The sequence below is a fragment of the Mugil cephalus genome, chromosome 14 (assembly GCF_022458985.1).
Source record: "Mugil cephalus isolate CIBA_MC_2020 chromosome 14, CIBA_Mcephalus_1.1, whole genome shotgun sequence".
NCBI lineage: Eukaryota > Metazoa > Chordata > Actinopteri > Mugiliformes > Mugilidae > Mugil > Mugil cephalus.
This window is the reverse complement of record NC_061783.1, coordinates 8,104,540-8,120,160: the sequence shown is the minus strand read 5'-3', so window position 1 is coordinate 8,120,160 and position 15,621 is coordinate 8,104,540.

Here is a 15,621-nt window from a genome sequence, read left to right as displayed (position 1 = left end):
CAAGCCTGATCTGGAGATGCTTTGATGGGAACTGATTATGCTCCAGCAAAGATTGGCTGGGTCAGACAAATATTTTGGGCAGGCTTTATGTGCTTTGCACTGTAAAAAATATTTGAAAAACCATGAGTCTATGAGAGGTTATAGCACATACAGCACACGCTACTGATAAATGTCAAGGAAAAGAAAAACAAAACAAAACACTGAAAAGAAGCTAAGTGATATCATTTTATTCCATGGCTTAATATGCTTTAAGTGCAGCAGCCTTGCATATGCATTAGTTTGTGAAATTGAGCTATGCATTTAAGGATTAAGGTTCTCCCAATAAAGATATAATTTTTTCGCTCCGCGGATTTAGCCCAAATAAAACATGGCCTTAATAGCCTGTGAGGATTAAGTAAACATACACCGCTGAAAGTGATGTGACACAGAGGACACACAAACTGTACAACCATAACCAGTAACAGGTCATTGCATTTTCATGTTCATTAGATGTGAAAAGTACCTGACAGAATTGCCAAAATTAAAATAATGTGTGTATATAAAATGTCTAATCAACCAAAGGTTTTACGACCCCTCTGCAGTACCGACCCTCGGCAGACCCTGTAGGGGTCGCAGACCCCCTGTTGAATACCTATGTTTTAGATCATTTGTACTAACCGATTAATCAAGGAAATAAAGTAAAATTACCAGATGAATTTTTTTTTTTCTTTACGAAGACAAAGTAAAGCTGTGACACATTTGTTAGAACTCTACATGATGACTTGAACCATTAATTTATCGCAGAAGAATGCCTGATGAATTCCCGTTGATTGCCTAATCAATTCATTGTATTGCTTCAGCCTTAATTCTTGTTTTGTTGCACTTTACCCGAATGAATGTAATCGTGGTAATCACGCAAATCAGATTAAAGTTTCTGAAAACGTGAAAAATGTCCGCAAAAATACAAAGAGAAGTAGTGCTGTGACGTGATCTTTCCAGACCATTACAAATAGCCGATAAACCCCATACACTTTTTTAGCTCTCAATCACACAGACGAAACAAAAGAGTGTGATAGAGGGAAATAGCACAGACGCTCTCCTGTAAAACTACAGTTATTGGAAAGAGAAATTACATGACTGAGTGTAAAATCAAGGGAAAAGAGATGGACCGAGAGAGTGAGAGAGAGAGAGAGAGAGAGAGAGAGAGAGAGAGAAGGGATAGAGAGAATAAAGCATAGTTGTTTTCTGCCAATCCTTAATTATCTGTCTCGTTTATTTACTCTCCATCCATCCCTTTAAAGCTGCAGGGCCTTTAACACCCTTAATCAACCTCTCTCCCCAGCAGGGCCTGTAGCATCTTCACTCGCCTACGTAATTGACTCTTCGTGTTTGAGAGGCAATAAAAGTTTATGACTATTAAACATAACATCAAGCGGGCTGTCTTTTTACCAAACTATTAGCGAGGGGAAGGCACGTTGTGAACTGATAATTAATTGCTTACTCTGGGGAAGCCTAATTACCAATTGTTGGTGTTATTAGCTGATTAGCGGGTGGGTTTGACAGCCCTGAAAGGCTGCGAGTTGACAGAAGAGAGGATGGGGCATCCATTGGTGCACGGATATGCTGACATAATTGGTCCTTTTTTTTTTTTCTTTTGAAGTACACGGCTCGCACTGTCTCGCGGCAGGGTGGAAGAAACAGAGCTCTTGTATGGGGTCCCAAGGCTCAAACTCAATTTAATAGTGGTGGTCCTAAAAAAATAAAGAAAGAAAGAAAGAAAAAATGCCAAGGGATAATTGACTGCTTGTTTAAGTTTCTGCAAAATGACTCGCGTGTAGAATTTTTGTGAGAATTATGCAACCTGTGAGACGTATTGCATAGAAACTGACATTTTACCATGTGTTGCAGCCCTTCAGGCAACCCTCCAGGACATCTATATTTATATTTATACATCTATATTTGCCCTGCATTCTCATCCAGGTAACACCTTCAGGTTAGAACATATAGAAACGGACAATATCCACTCTCCTCTCCTCTGAATAATTGGGTGTATTTTTAGGGATTGGTTTGAAATTGATATGGGAGGCAGGGGCGCTGCTCAGTGATCCATCCTTCGGTGCCAACCTTGGTGGCCATAGTGACAAATTTAGACATAGAGCGCTCTCTTCCACCAAATTAGATCAGGCCAATGGGCCATGAAAAACTTGGCTCCGTGTCCCTGGGAACAAGTGAAAGCCAAACTGCTAAAGAAATTAACTTCCCAAGACGGAAACTCTATCAAAACCTCCATTTGCTTAGTCTGTGATGTGAACATGCATAAATTACACTGTATACATTAATTATGGCATTTGACTGCATGTTAGTTTTGTTTGTTTGCTTTTTGAGCCATGAAATATAGATTAACAAAGAAACATCCATACACAAATGATTCAAATCATGTTAAAATAATGTTATGGAATGGAGCCTGGAAGTGGCTTAAGTAGAAAGAGAGTGTATCTAGTGGACTATAAGTCACATTTACAATTCATACTTCTTCAAAAATAAAGCTGCACTCCTGCTTCTGTACTAGGTATTTAGCAAGCGAGGAAGATGATATGAGCAGGAAATTGAATTTTATATTTTCCTGTGTAATAACCAAAATGTTCCTAATTTACTGGGCCAGGATCCAACAAAATAAAGATTTGCTGTTTCTTTGTCAGATCGAATATCTCTTGGTTTGCCGTACCTAGCAAGGCAATTGTATTCTTCTGGGACTCTTGCGATCACGGTACCTCACGACAGTCTATCTTAACGAGATTCATACAATGCACTTGTGGTTGATTTACAGATGTGCGGGCCAATCAGCATCCTGATTGGCCCGCGATGATCACTCAATCACTCACAGGAGTGCACTTTATGTAGGAATGTTCCTAAAGGTAGGGACACACTAAGCTGATATTAAGCCATTACTAGTAGAACATAGGTGTGTCCAACTACTTTTTCCAGTTTGGCATTCAACATGTTGAATCCGTGGTGGACAAAGTTGGTCAGAGAGATTAGTCAGAGAGCACAAGAAGAAAACAGAACAGAAAGCGTACGCAGATGGCTCTTCCTATTTTACCGTATCTTTATCTTTTCAGATTTGTATAACTTCCTTGCTTCCTACACTCCCAGCTAGTAGTGGTTCTACCAGTTTCCTAGTCTTTCATAAAGGTGAAGAGCATACGTGCTTGCTGGCCATTGGCTATAGCCTTAGCAGTGGCTCAAGTTTAACTTTTTCAGCTCAGACACACCAGACTTTGTCTCAGATAGGTCCGTCTGTATGTTGTGTCCTTAATTTTATAAACGAGGCAAGAATTATCTAAATCTAAAACTCCTCAGACTCATGATCGATGCGCTGAGCCAGAAATAGATGGTGATAGACAGACAATTTGTCCAGTCATCTGCCAAGTGATTTTTGACAACTGCCAAAGACAACTTCTCAGATGGTTCTCTTTAACAAACCATCTGGCGCGATAGACAAAACTGGGCATTCAAAGATCTCACCTTTGACTCTGAGATATTGTGATGAGCATTATTTACCATTTGTATTTCAGAACAGATTGACAAAGGAGACAATCCATATATTTATTAAAGATTAAAGTATGAGTACACTTTGTGACGTAAGTCACTTATTTTTGTGGTGTTGCTGGGCAAACTTGAAGTACCCTTGAGAAAAAACCTATATTCTATTAAGCAGATTGGGTGAGGTTGCCTGTCCAAAATGAAATTCTTTTCTCTAAGGCGTGCCATCTGCAATGATGGAACATCAAAATAAATGCAGAAAATTCCTCCAACCTACTACAGAATTCTATATTATTATATAATACATGACAAGGGAGATATGATAGCGGGATGAAGAAAATCAAGCCCTGAAGAGGTACACAAGGCAGGAGGGGTGGCAACAAAGCAATAACACAGCAAAAATAGAGACATAATAACACGGTAAAAGACATTATTTTTTTCCCTTCCTCTTCCAAGGCCACAATTCCAGAGAAGATTATTTATCTAAGTACTCCATAAGAGGTGCTGTAGAATCTGCTGCATTAATGAAAGGAGGAAGAGGAAGTCCCGTCTTCACTGTTCTGCTCTGGCAGAATAAATCTCAGAAACAGTCCTTGCGTGTGCCTATGCATATACATGTACAGTCGTGATCAGATTTTTGCTTTTGGAAAGAAGGCGATGAGTCACCCCATTTCTAAATTCAGGGTTGGAGTTACGTTTCACAGAGGGATGGAGATCCAAATGAAGCCGTAACCATGTCATGTTACAGCTGGTAATTTGAATTTGGTAATTTAATTTGGTGGCAGCAGTCTTTGATCAAAATTGGTATGATTCACAGATTCATTTTGATCACCTCTGTTGTGGATAGAGCTTCTAGGTCTGGACCAATATTTTGTAAATGAGGCAAATAGAACTCCATGTTAGCCATATTTACAAATGATTTTAAATGTCACTATTGGTTTTGCAGTTTGGTGTCGTTTAGGTGTACTTGTGTTCAAAGGTTTATCTCCTGCTCATCACCTAGCTTATTAATACAGGGACCATAGTAGTTTGATTCTTGCCCTAAAAATATACAGTCAGGACTGAGGAGAGAGGCCAGCTATGTCTGCATGTACTTGTTTTGCTGTGTAGTAAGCAGGGTGATTCCTTTAGAAGATGAAAGATTGCGGATTTCGTTTAGCATTTGCTTGGCGTCCTTTTGAAGGTCACCGCATCTAAGTCATGCAAAAGTATGCAAATTATCCAAGATAAAAAATTTCAGTGGGATTGCCTCCCAAAGGTCCGCATACTTTTTTCCTCGCAACATGTGGCCACATAATTAGTGTATTTAAGAGTTGCAGGTTTAAAGTGTTCTTTATGTTTGAACCTTATCACACTAGAAAACTTGTTTTGCCCTCAGGCGGACTTAAAGACTTCAAAAGTCGGGCTTGCTGGTGATCAGTTTGCTAAACACGGTTTCCTTCTTAACAAAGAAAATGAGGACACAAGGTTAAATGGAAAATCAGCTAAGAGAAGAGAGCGAGATGGTTGTGACCTGCGCCGGATAGAAACGAGTTCTAGATTGTGAAACCCTGATGACCATAAACCAGAGGAGCAGCAGGACCTGCAGGACGTGAGAGCTGAAGACCAGGGCCATGTCTCTTCTTAACAACAGAGTGCAGTCACGTTCAATTACCGTTAACTTACAATCAATACGATGACCTACAACACATGAGTGGCTGCCTTCACTGATGCCTCCATTTTGGAGAAAAAGAAAATCTTCTTCCACTATAGATTTTTCCCTTGTCCTTAGGCTGGTCAATTACATCAATAACTCCCAACAACAACACCAACTGAGGAAAATGAGGTGAAGTAGCTCTCCTGTGAGTTCAGTACCCTTTCTTTCTTGACGTTCTGCCAGGCAGGTAGTAATTTTTTTTTGTTCTCCTTTTCCCCTTTTCACAACCTTCATGCAATTTTGTAGCCGTCAGAGCCTGGCAGTGTGGCAGTTTTACTGCATTCCCTCACTGCGTATCACGACAAGATGGAATCACTGCCTAAAGGTTGGCAGCCACTGAGACATGGCCTGTATGCTAATGACGGCACAAGAGGGGGGCCCTCTACCCAGCCAGAGCTAGTGCTAAGCCTCCATGCCAGTTACAGAAGAAGCAGTTTGCTGATAGCAGTGGGAGGTCTCCATGTAATCACTTCACTTTGTATTCATTGGACAGAAAAGTCACTTTTTTTTCCCGTGGTGTTGAGAGTAGATGCATCTAAAGGAAACAGGAATTGGCTGTGGTAGTATAAGGCGGTGTCTTAGCATACACATTTATGAGAACACCTACACAGTACCCATCGATCACAGGGGATAGTTTTGCTACAAACTTGACATTTTTATTTCTATTCAACCACCTGCCAAGAGAGTGTGATATGCACTCTTTTAGTATGTAAAGGTTATTCTATAGAGAATCATTAATAAAGTCTGACCCATAGTCAAGCACTGCAGAGGTCACATTTTACACTGAAGGGGCTTCCCTGCTGTGCATCATTAGTGTCCCTTGTTACTAATCCCTGAACTTTAAAAGAAGATACTAAAGTGCTCCATTTCCATTCTTCTTCAGAAGCATCCCACTTGTGGCACTTTCAAGATGATTTTTAATTGCAGGACTTCTCAGGTCAGTGGGTTGGACAAAAGATTTGTCGGAGCAGTTCATGAGGACAAAAGACCGAGGATTTGAAGAGGATGAGGTCAGCTGAAACACAACCCAGGTAAGGTCTAATGTGCAAAATGGAAAGTCTTTGTCATTTCAGGAGCTGGAACTAAAGTCAAGAAGAATATCAGAGATTCAAAAAAATTAAAACACTTCCACTCTATTCAATCCGTGTATCGTTCGTTCTTTCTATTTTCAATTGTCAATCAAAAATCAAAAAATGAAAAAGTTATGGATTATTTTGTTTTTAGATTTTTAATCTGACACAAAACACGAAAAAATGTCTGGTTTTTAATATTTCAATTTTAGACAATTTTAGAATACGAAATGGAAAAATGGGGCCACAGGACTGAATTTGATTTTATATTTAATTGGTCGGGCTGCGTGACCCGGAGATGGCTTTGCGCAAGGCAGTTTGGATTTTATCGGCTCGGCTCGATGCGGCTTGATGTGAACAGGAATGCCGCGTCGACCCGGATTTTGCGCTCTGATGTTGATGTATCTGAACATTAGACTGTATCACTGTCGAAGCCTCAGCTCAAACACAGCACAAAGTTGTGTTCTACTCCCATATAGACCGATCTCTGAAGGGCAGATATTTTTGTTCATTTTTTTTTTTCAATCAAACAAATCAAATGTGTTGTTTCACGTTCATTAATGGAAGCGCATCAGTGAATTATCCGTACATCGTGTTCGGGAAATTGCACCGATCGGGGAATGCATGTGCGACTGTGACGACAGATATCGGGCTCTGTGCAGAACATAGTGATTTATTCTAATATCAACAACCGTTTGAAAGAGCAGGGGTTTGACCGGTCCGTTCTTCAGGTAATCAACAAACTAAAAGCGTTAAATAAATACACCATGTTTATCTGCAGTGTACTGTGCTTAAATGTATAATGATGACGTTGTTGCGATGACGTATAAGAGGACAAAAAACAGGCACGCAGCTCTCGGAGATGGAGGTTCGACCCGGGACTTCTGACAATGTGAAAGATCACCAAACCCGGGGTTTTTAGATGTGAAAGGGGTTCACCACTGTAGAACAAGTCATTGAACAAACAGCGCCGCGATACATTACCCCATAAACAAATATATGCATTACCCAAATTGCCACGCGCAAAGTCATTTTCAGGTCACATAAACCCAACCAATTAAATATTAAAATCAAATTCAGTCCTGTGGCTCCGTTTTTCAATTTTGTATTTTTTTATATGGAAAACCAGGCATTTTTTCGTTTTTTGTGTTGGATTAAAAAAACAAAAATCAAAATAATCCGTCACTTTTTCATTTTTTGATTTTCGATTGACAGCTGAAAATAGAAAGAACGAATGATACACAGATTCACTTTGTTTCTGCCTGCTAAGCTCTGAAACAATGGGTAGCTATTTACTAGACTGTCTATCCAATAAAACTTGGCTCATACTTCAAAGAGAACTAGCCTGGGTTCTGATGAATGAAGTAAATTCAACATAGTCAGAGAATCTGTTTCTCTGTGCCTTGTCAAATACCTGTCCTAGATACTTTGCCTGTCAAAAGTGGTGAACCAGTGTGTTGTCGTCAACATGTCGTCAACTAATGGAAGTTTTCACATGACAAATATATCTGAAAATGAACAATTGTGGTCTGCTTTAAATCAGAACAGAACTTTAACAAAAATAAAACATTTGACCAACAATCATGACCTTTACGTGGGAGTGCATTTTCCTTCAAAGGTTATCCCTGGCCCATTTTAAGAAATTTATTCCTGAGAGTCAGATGGAGCAATGGTCCACACTTTTGAAATTTGACTCATGGTTTCTTCCCATTGTTATTCTTTTTAATCAGCTGCTAATTAACAGCGCATTGTGTAGCTGCCAGAGTTAGTTTTCTATAATTCCTGCTTTTCAATTTGAATTTGATTTGCATCTGGTGAATTTGACTGTGCACTGTACAAGTGTGATTTATGGTACAAAAGTCAAATTTAGAAGGAGGTAGGAGTATAAATTGCTATTCCTTACCGCTGAACGAAGGCACTCATGGTGTTTCGAGCATGTAATGAGGATTCCTCTGTTAGCTTGTTGCAAATGCATCACTCTGGTGCAATATATGGGGCGCATGAGGGAATGCATATACGCCTAGTCTGGAAATTTCTTGTGGAATTGCAGGAGGCATAATAGAACAGATGCAACTTTGTAGAGCTTGTTGGCTTGGTGACCCAGATGCAGGTAAATGATGGAAAGTGGGCTGATGGGTGCGCACAGCCACCACGTTCGCGGAGGCATCGGTACTGAGTAGTTAACCGGTGACAGCAATCATCTTCTAAACAAATCACATTTGTCGAGCATATGGCTCCTGGACTGCAACCCAACTTTGCTGGTGTCGCACCGATTAGCACAGCCTAGTTGTGCTACACATCAATGCACCGCCAACGTGGTCAATTCACTCTTCCCATCAGCAGGAATGGAAACACTCAACTCATCAAACTGATGCATAATCAGTAACATATTGAGAGCAGGCACTGATACTAGAGAATCAGTCCCGCATCCGCTCACTCAGCTTGTCAAAGGTGATGAAATGAAACAGCGGACATTAGCAGAGAAAACAGAGGCAGGCAGACCTGCTTGTGACATACAACGAAATGACATGGATTGCCAGCGGTGGCAAAGAAAATGGAAACAGATCTGCATGTCAAATGATTGATTATTATCCCCTGGCTGAGTTGAACACTGCCCTTCATTTATATGATAAACAGCTGAATTGTAATCCGAGCACTTGTCTTTTCTTTCATACCCTCTCATTTAGGGGAGCAGCAGCATTATCCGTCATTGCGGTTATACCTCTTGCCCGCTCCTTATCTTTCTTAATCTATGTGTCAACACACCGTCACTCCCTGCGAGTACTGGGATGGAGGGGAAGTAGCTATATAATTGACTTGCGATGTGTTAGGCACATTAGCTGTGTATTTTGTATGTGTTTTATGTTTGTTTTTTTTGTGTGCAGATTTCACCACATCAAATCACCGGACATCACAAGTGTCCACATATACACACTGACCTGTACAGAACCACAGGCCATGTCCCACTGAGTTTAAAGTGACCATTGTAGCCCCCAGCACAGTTATGAATACAATTATATTAAACAGAATGCAGTCAATTAGACACAATGACTAAACTAGACCTCAGTGAAGGTGAAAATACTGATATCGTGGCAGTGGTAATTACTCTGTCAAAGGAGTGTTAAAGAATGTGCTCATTCACAGCCACATAGGTCAAATGAGTTTCTGTGTTGTCACTGTTGCTGTAATAACGAAGATATTTTAATTTGCAACTCACTGTTTCTTTGCTTTTTGTTTGTTTTCATGACCTTAAGCAAGCCAGCATTTGTCGAACAAACATCTCTCCACAAAAAAAAAAAAAAGAGGTGTCCCCAAACCTCAGACAGCACAGTTAATGAATCACGACACGCACAGACAACACAGAGGACAGAGAGACTGGGAGAACAAAAAGTCACAAGAAACGCAGAGAAAGTTTGAGCACTGTTTTGAGCTTGTGCAAGTGGTGGGCGAAAAAGACAGAGAGGCACAGAAAGGAACATGAAAAGGACAAAGTGACAAATACATCAGGGTCGCAGTAAACTGTGGAGTACATCTGTCTCGACGCATTTGAAAACGGTGAAAGGCTTCCACTCACGAGGCACGATGATCAAAATTAATTAATCATATTTGCCAGGCTTGTTTCTTAATGCATAGACCCTATCCCTCCCCAACGGCCCATTTATAGAGCCCTTGTGGTTTAAAAATGCACAGTTGCTTGATGTTGGTCGCTGAAATAATGAGGTGCTTTCTTCTTTCGCAGCACCTTTGATATGTTAAAGCAATCAGACCCACCAACTGGCTGCAGCATCTGAACCGCACAACCTCACCTTCTGGAAACTAGAAGGAGAGAGGGTGAGAAAGATCAACACAGAGCGGGAGAAAGTGGGAGAAAAGGAGAGAGAGCGGGATGAAGAAGCGAAATAGGTACAATGTGTGACCTCCACGGAGGGAAACGGATGAGGAAGCTAACCTACAGGATAGTGCGACATGAGTTACATACTTATTGAGACCCACTCGTGGATGATTGACAGCGCCACTGGCATATCCATGGAAATGGATGAGAAGGGTTAGAAAGCCCCTACAGGGAGGAAGTCAGATGAAAACCCTCTGGGTGAGTGATTGAGGAGGTTAAGCTGAGATCAGACTCACTGCTTCAGCTGGTAAAATATCACTGGAGACTCTAATCATATATCTGGACCTGAAAAACAGTGAAGGGAAAGCGTGACCCTACGTTAGACTAAAGCAGTCAACATCACATTGATTGAAATAATATGTTATTTTGGGATGGGATGGTTGCTGCTATCAAGGAGTGTCATTGCTGTGGGGTGGGTGTCTGGTGTAGGTGGGTGGCATATGTCTAAATAACATCCACACAAATTCCAGATCCAAATGTTTCCCAGCAGAACTTTGTATTGTCACAATAGGGTCAATATTATTCTCTACACCTGTCAGTGGTTTTAATGTTGTGGCTAATCGGCGTATTGAAGATCCCATTTCAAACTCTAAGCTAATCAGTATGTGTATGCCCTTGGCTCAGCAACTTTCTGTTATCAGACATAACTTTTACTGCCTTCAACTATAGACGTACATTATTTGGCAAATGCTTTTCGTTTAATCAGGTAACACAATTGTGATGAGCTTGTGGAAATGCTTATACTGCATAATTCTATTATTATGAGCTGCCAACCTTCAACAGATGCTGCTAACACAGTCTCCATAAGCAAATATCTAAATACTAATCAGACCCTAGCTGACTGAACATTGCGTATTGCTGCTGCAGCTTCACATTAAAAGTAATTGCTGGAAAGACACGAAGACTTTACTGACTTTTATAAAGGAGTCACTTGAAATGCAATATATTTTCTAGTGATCTTAGCACTTTACTGCAATTGGCATTTTTGAAAGATCATTCTGGAGTAATGCAAGAAGTATGGAACAAGAAAGTGCAGCCACAGTGCACTGCTAGATGAAGAGCTACTCAGCAATCAGTTTACTTCCTTAGTGAAACAATAGTTTAACACGACACTCATAGTTTTTAACATCTGTGATGCAGGGGTGAACAGACCCTTCAGACTCCAATCTATGCCGCCTCACCTTGAGAGAGGCAAATCAGTCAATTGAAATTTCGTGCTCGACTTTCTCAATCACCTCCTTCTCAATTGACATCACATCTGGGTGCTGGAGTCTGCTTTGGCCCGTGATCCTTCTCAGCCAAGTATGTTTAGCTTACAGGCAGTATTAGTCTTACACCTAGACTTTAACATCAACACATATGCCTACCAAAAGCAGGAGACAATAGACAGGAGGCACACAGCAGCGCAGCAGCTCAATCCATATGAAATCTTTACAATCCTGAGTATTTAAGTTGAATTATTCAAGGTTAAGTGTGGCGTATTTTATATGTGTGGGTTTTGGTAGTGAAAAGTGGACTTTTTTGGGAAAGACCCAGAAATAGCCAACACATGGTTCAGCTGCAGTAACCAATAGGCCCAATTGCAACTACCACCAAGCCTGACAGCAGCTACCTCCAGGCCCAACCGCAACTACCACCAGGTCTGACAACAGCTACCAACAGGCTTAACTAAAGCTACCACCAGGCCCAACTTTAGTTACCACCTGGCCAGACAGTAGCCCTCACCAGGCCCAACAGCAGCTACCATCAGGCCTAACTGCAGCAACCACCAAACAAAGTTGGGTATCTGAATATGGGTCCAAAGAAAAACCACATGGATCCAAAAGAAGAGAAATCAGATGATGACCTTGTCTCACTTGCTCAGATAAAGGAGCTTTTTCACTAGCAGAAAGACATGTTTTTTGCACTTCTACAACAACAACAGGCCTTTTTTAAGGGTTTTGTAAAAATAATTATCAACTCCTCTAACTCTAGGCTGGATGCAGTCACTAGGGATGTCCATGAGATTAAAGCTAGCATTCAATTTACACAGAAAGAGGTTGACGAAATAAAAACTAATGATGCATCACAGTCTGCGTGATTCCATGCAAACTGATATTATGAATATCTGCAACAGCATGTTAGTTGTCACAGACAAAATGGAATACTTAGAAAGACAAATCAAAAGAAACAGTCTGGTTTTTGATGGCATTAATGAGGAACCTGGGGAAACCTGGGATAACACAGAGCAAAAGGTGAGGGACATTCTTGTAGAAAAACTCAAGCTGGATAAGGACATTGAAATTGAGTGTGCATATCGCACTGGCAAACTGCTAACAGGGGGCAGAAAACCGGGACCCATTGTGGCTGAGTTCTCAAAGTTCAAGGACAGATCAAAGGTTCAGGAAAGAGCCAAAAATCTGAAGGGATCCAAGATCTACATTAATGAGAACTACACTGATGCTGTGCGTATGAAAAGGAAAGAACTACTCCCCAGGTTGAGGGAGGCTCGGGCGAGAGGTGAAATTGCCTTTTTGAGGAACGACCAACTGGTAATTCACCTCCGCAATAGTACCCCAAAGCCACCTAGAGACAATTCAAGGTCTTAAAGATATGAATTTCCTTCTGATGCCATGCTTCTCTGCAGTCAACAACTTTAAAATCACCAAAGAAGGGAGTGTTGCTTGCTTATTTGAATGGATGCAGTTTGAGAAACGAAATACATGAAATATGCAGCCCGGTTGAACTAAATGATAAATTTATATTTTTGCTTTATCAGAGACACATTTGGACTCATCATTCAATGACTCAGAAGTCACTATACGAGGTTACAATCTATTCAGGAAAGATAGAAATAAATATGGAGGGGGTGTTGCTATTTACATCCGAAGTTATATTCCAGCAAAAATACATAATGATTTAATGATGGATGAGATAGAAGCCCTGTGATGACAGGTACACCTACTTCATATAAAACCAGTATTAGGTGGGTGCTGTTATAGACCGCCTAGTGCTGATGCAAAATATCTGGATAATGCCTGTGATACGTTGGATAAGATAGGTGTTGGTGATAATGAAATTTACTTTATGGGTGACTTGAACATAGATGCTCAAACACTGATCAAATTGTCCAATGTGGAACAAGCTTTCTTCAATTTCCAAAACATGTAACATGACATGGTAACAAGAATTTCTACGAAACCAGTATGGTAACATAACATCAACCTGCCTTGACCATATTCTTACTAATATTCCTGAAAAATGCGCTAAAGCTCTATCTATAACAGCAGGCTTAGGTGATCACAATCTCGTTGCAACCAATAGAATAACAAAAATTCCTAAGGCCCCCTGAACAATTAAGCATAAAAGATCTTTTGGAGGGTTACTAAATTACTAAAAATTGCAGCAAGATATCTAACCCAGTATGCTATAAAATTAATAAATGTCTAAAGCATGGTGTGTGGCCGGAAATTTGGAAAGAGGCTAAAGTTATTCCACTGTTGAAGGATGGAAAATCTGCCCTGTCAGGTCCTAACAGTCGCCCAATCAGTCTGCTGCCTGTATTGAGCAAGTTATTGGAGAACATTGTTTATGCTCAAATTCAAGATTATTTCACATGCAACTCATTATTTATGAGTAACCAGCATGCATAGAAAGAGGGGCATTTAACCAGTACAGCATTGGCTCAAATGACTGATGATTGGCTAAGATGCATGGAGGACAAAAGATTAGTGGGGGCAGTATTACTAGACTTTAGTGCTGCTTTTGACATTATTGATCATCGTCTTTTGCTTGAAAAAGTCAGCGGTTATGGTTTTGGCTCTACTACCTTGTCCTGGATGAGGAGTTACTTGACCGGCAGAAGGCAAAGAGTGTTTTTTAATGGCAGCCTGTCTGACAGCAAAGAACTGTACTGTGGGGTTCCACAGGGGAGCTACTTAGGTCCTATTTTACCTCAGTTTTTACAAATGACCTTCTATTAGTGTTGAATAATGCAAAAGTCGTTATATATGCGGAGGATTCTACCATGTACAGTGCAGTAATGACAAATTTTGAGCTATCTGATATCCTGAGCATTGAATTCAAGAAAGTGGTCGATATTTGGTTCTAGACACACATTGGTAAATGATCCTAAATTACAGCTATCTGTTGATGGAACACAAATTGAACATGTACATAAGACCAAGTTACTTGGAGTAGTATTGGATAATAAACTTTCATGGTCAGAACATATTGATCACATTATGAAGAAAATGGGTAAAAGTATTGCCGTGACAAGAAAAGGTTCTAAGTACGTCGAATCAGATACACTGAATCAGCAATCAAGGCACTAAAGACATTACAAACAACAACAAGCTAGAGTTGTTCTCAATTGTTTCCTGCACACAAATATATTACAAATGCCCCGGAATTTAAAACAGACTAAAATTTAGTCTTCTAATTATCATTAGAAATGTGATTAATGATAAAAAAAACACAGTATTTCTTAGATCAGGTGGTGTTTACCAGAAATGTAAACAAATATACAACCAGACAATCAAGATATGATAACTTACTTACACCTAAACCCAGAACAAACTTTCTCAAATATACTGTAATTTACAGAGCCATTATAGGATGGAACACATTACCCAATAACATCAAAAATATTAACTCAAAATACGTTTTTAAAAAGTACTTAAAAAACAATAAATTCAATGAATAACAAATATACAGTGGAACAATATATTGTAGGAAATTTTTGTGGGGTGAACTGATGTGAACTGTTCTGGTAATGTAATGTGATGTATTCTTTATGTATTCTTTGTACTCAATCATGCATCATGCAGTTTTTGACTAGACTGTTTTGCTGCTTGTGTTATGATGATGTGTCACAATGATCTGTAACAGTGATGAATGTGAGTATGTCCTATGTTCTTAATTGCATTGAGGATCCCAGGAGGAATAGCTGATGCCATGACATCAGCTAATGGGGATCCTAGAAATAATTAAAAAAAAAAAAAAAAAAAAAAAAAAAAAAAGCTTAACAACAGCGCAACGGCTCCAATCTAAACTGCGTGCAACGGCTGATCGACAACCTGCACTGTTAGCTTACCAGAGAGAGAAAAATGTCAGCTAGCAAACTCCTACTTAATAACAACAACAACAACAACAACAGTAAAAGTTAGGGCTGTTTCTAATGACTGTCATGTGTTGGTGCCGAGTGATTTGGTAAATACCGTAGATCTTTGTTTGGTAACTTACAGGAGATGGTCAGCCAAATTTAACACGTGTGCGCACTTCGTGGGGGAGGGAGGGATAAACGATAGTGATGTGAGGATCGATACCATCATGTCGATACGTCTGATACCAGATATAAAAATGTTGATACTACTGAGTTGAGGCAACACAACGAACCTTGTGAAGCACCTCAGGTTAAACCACAATACAAGGCATTTATGATGAGGTGGACAGAAGGGGAG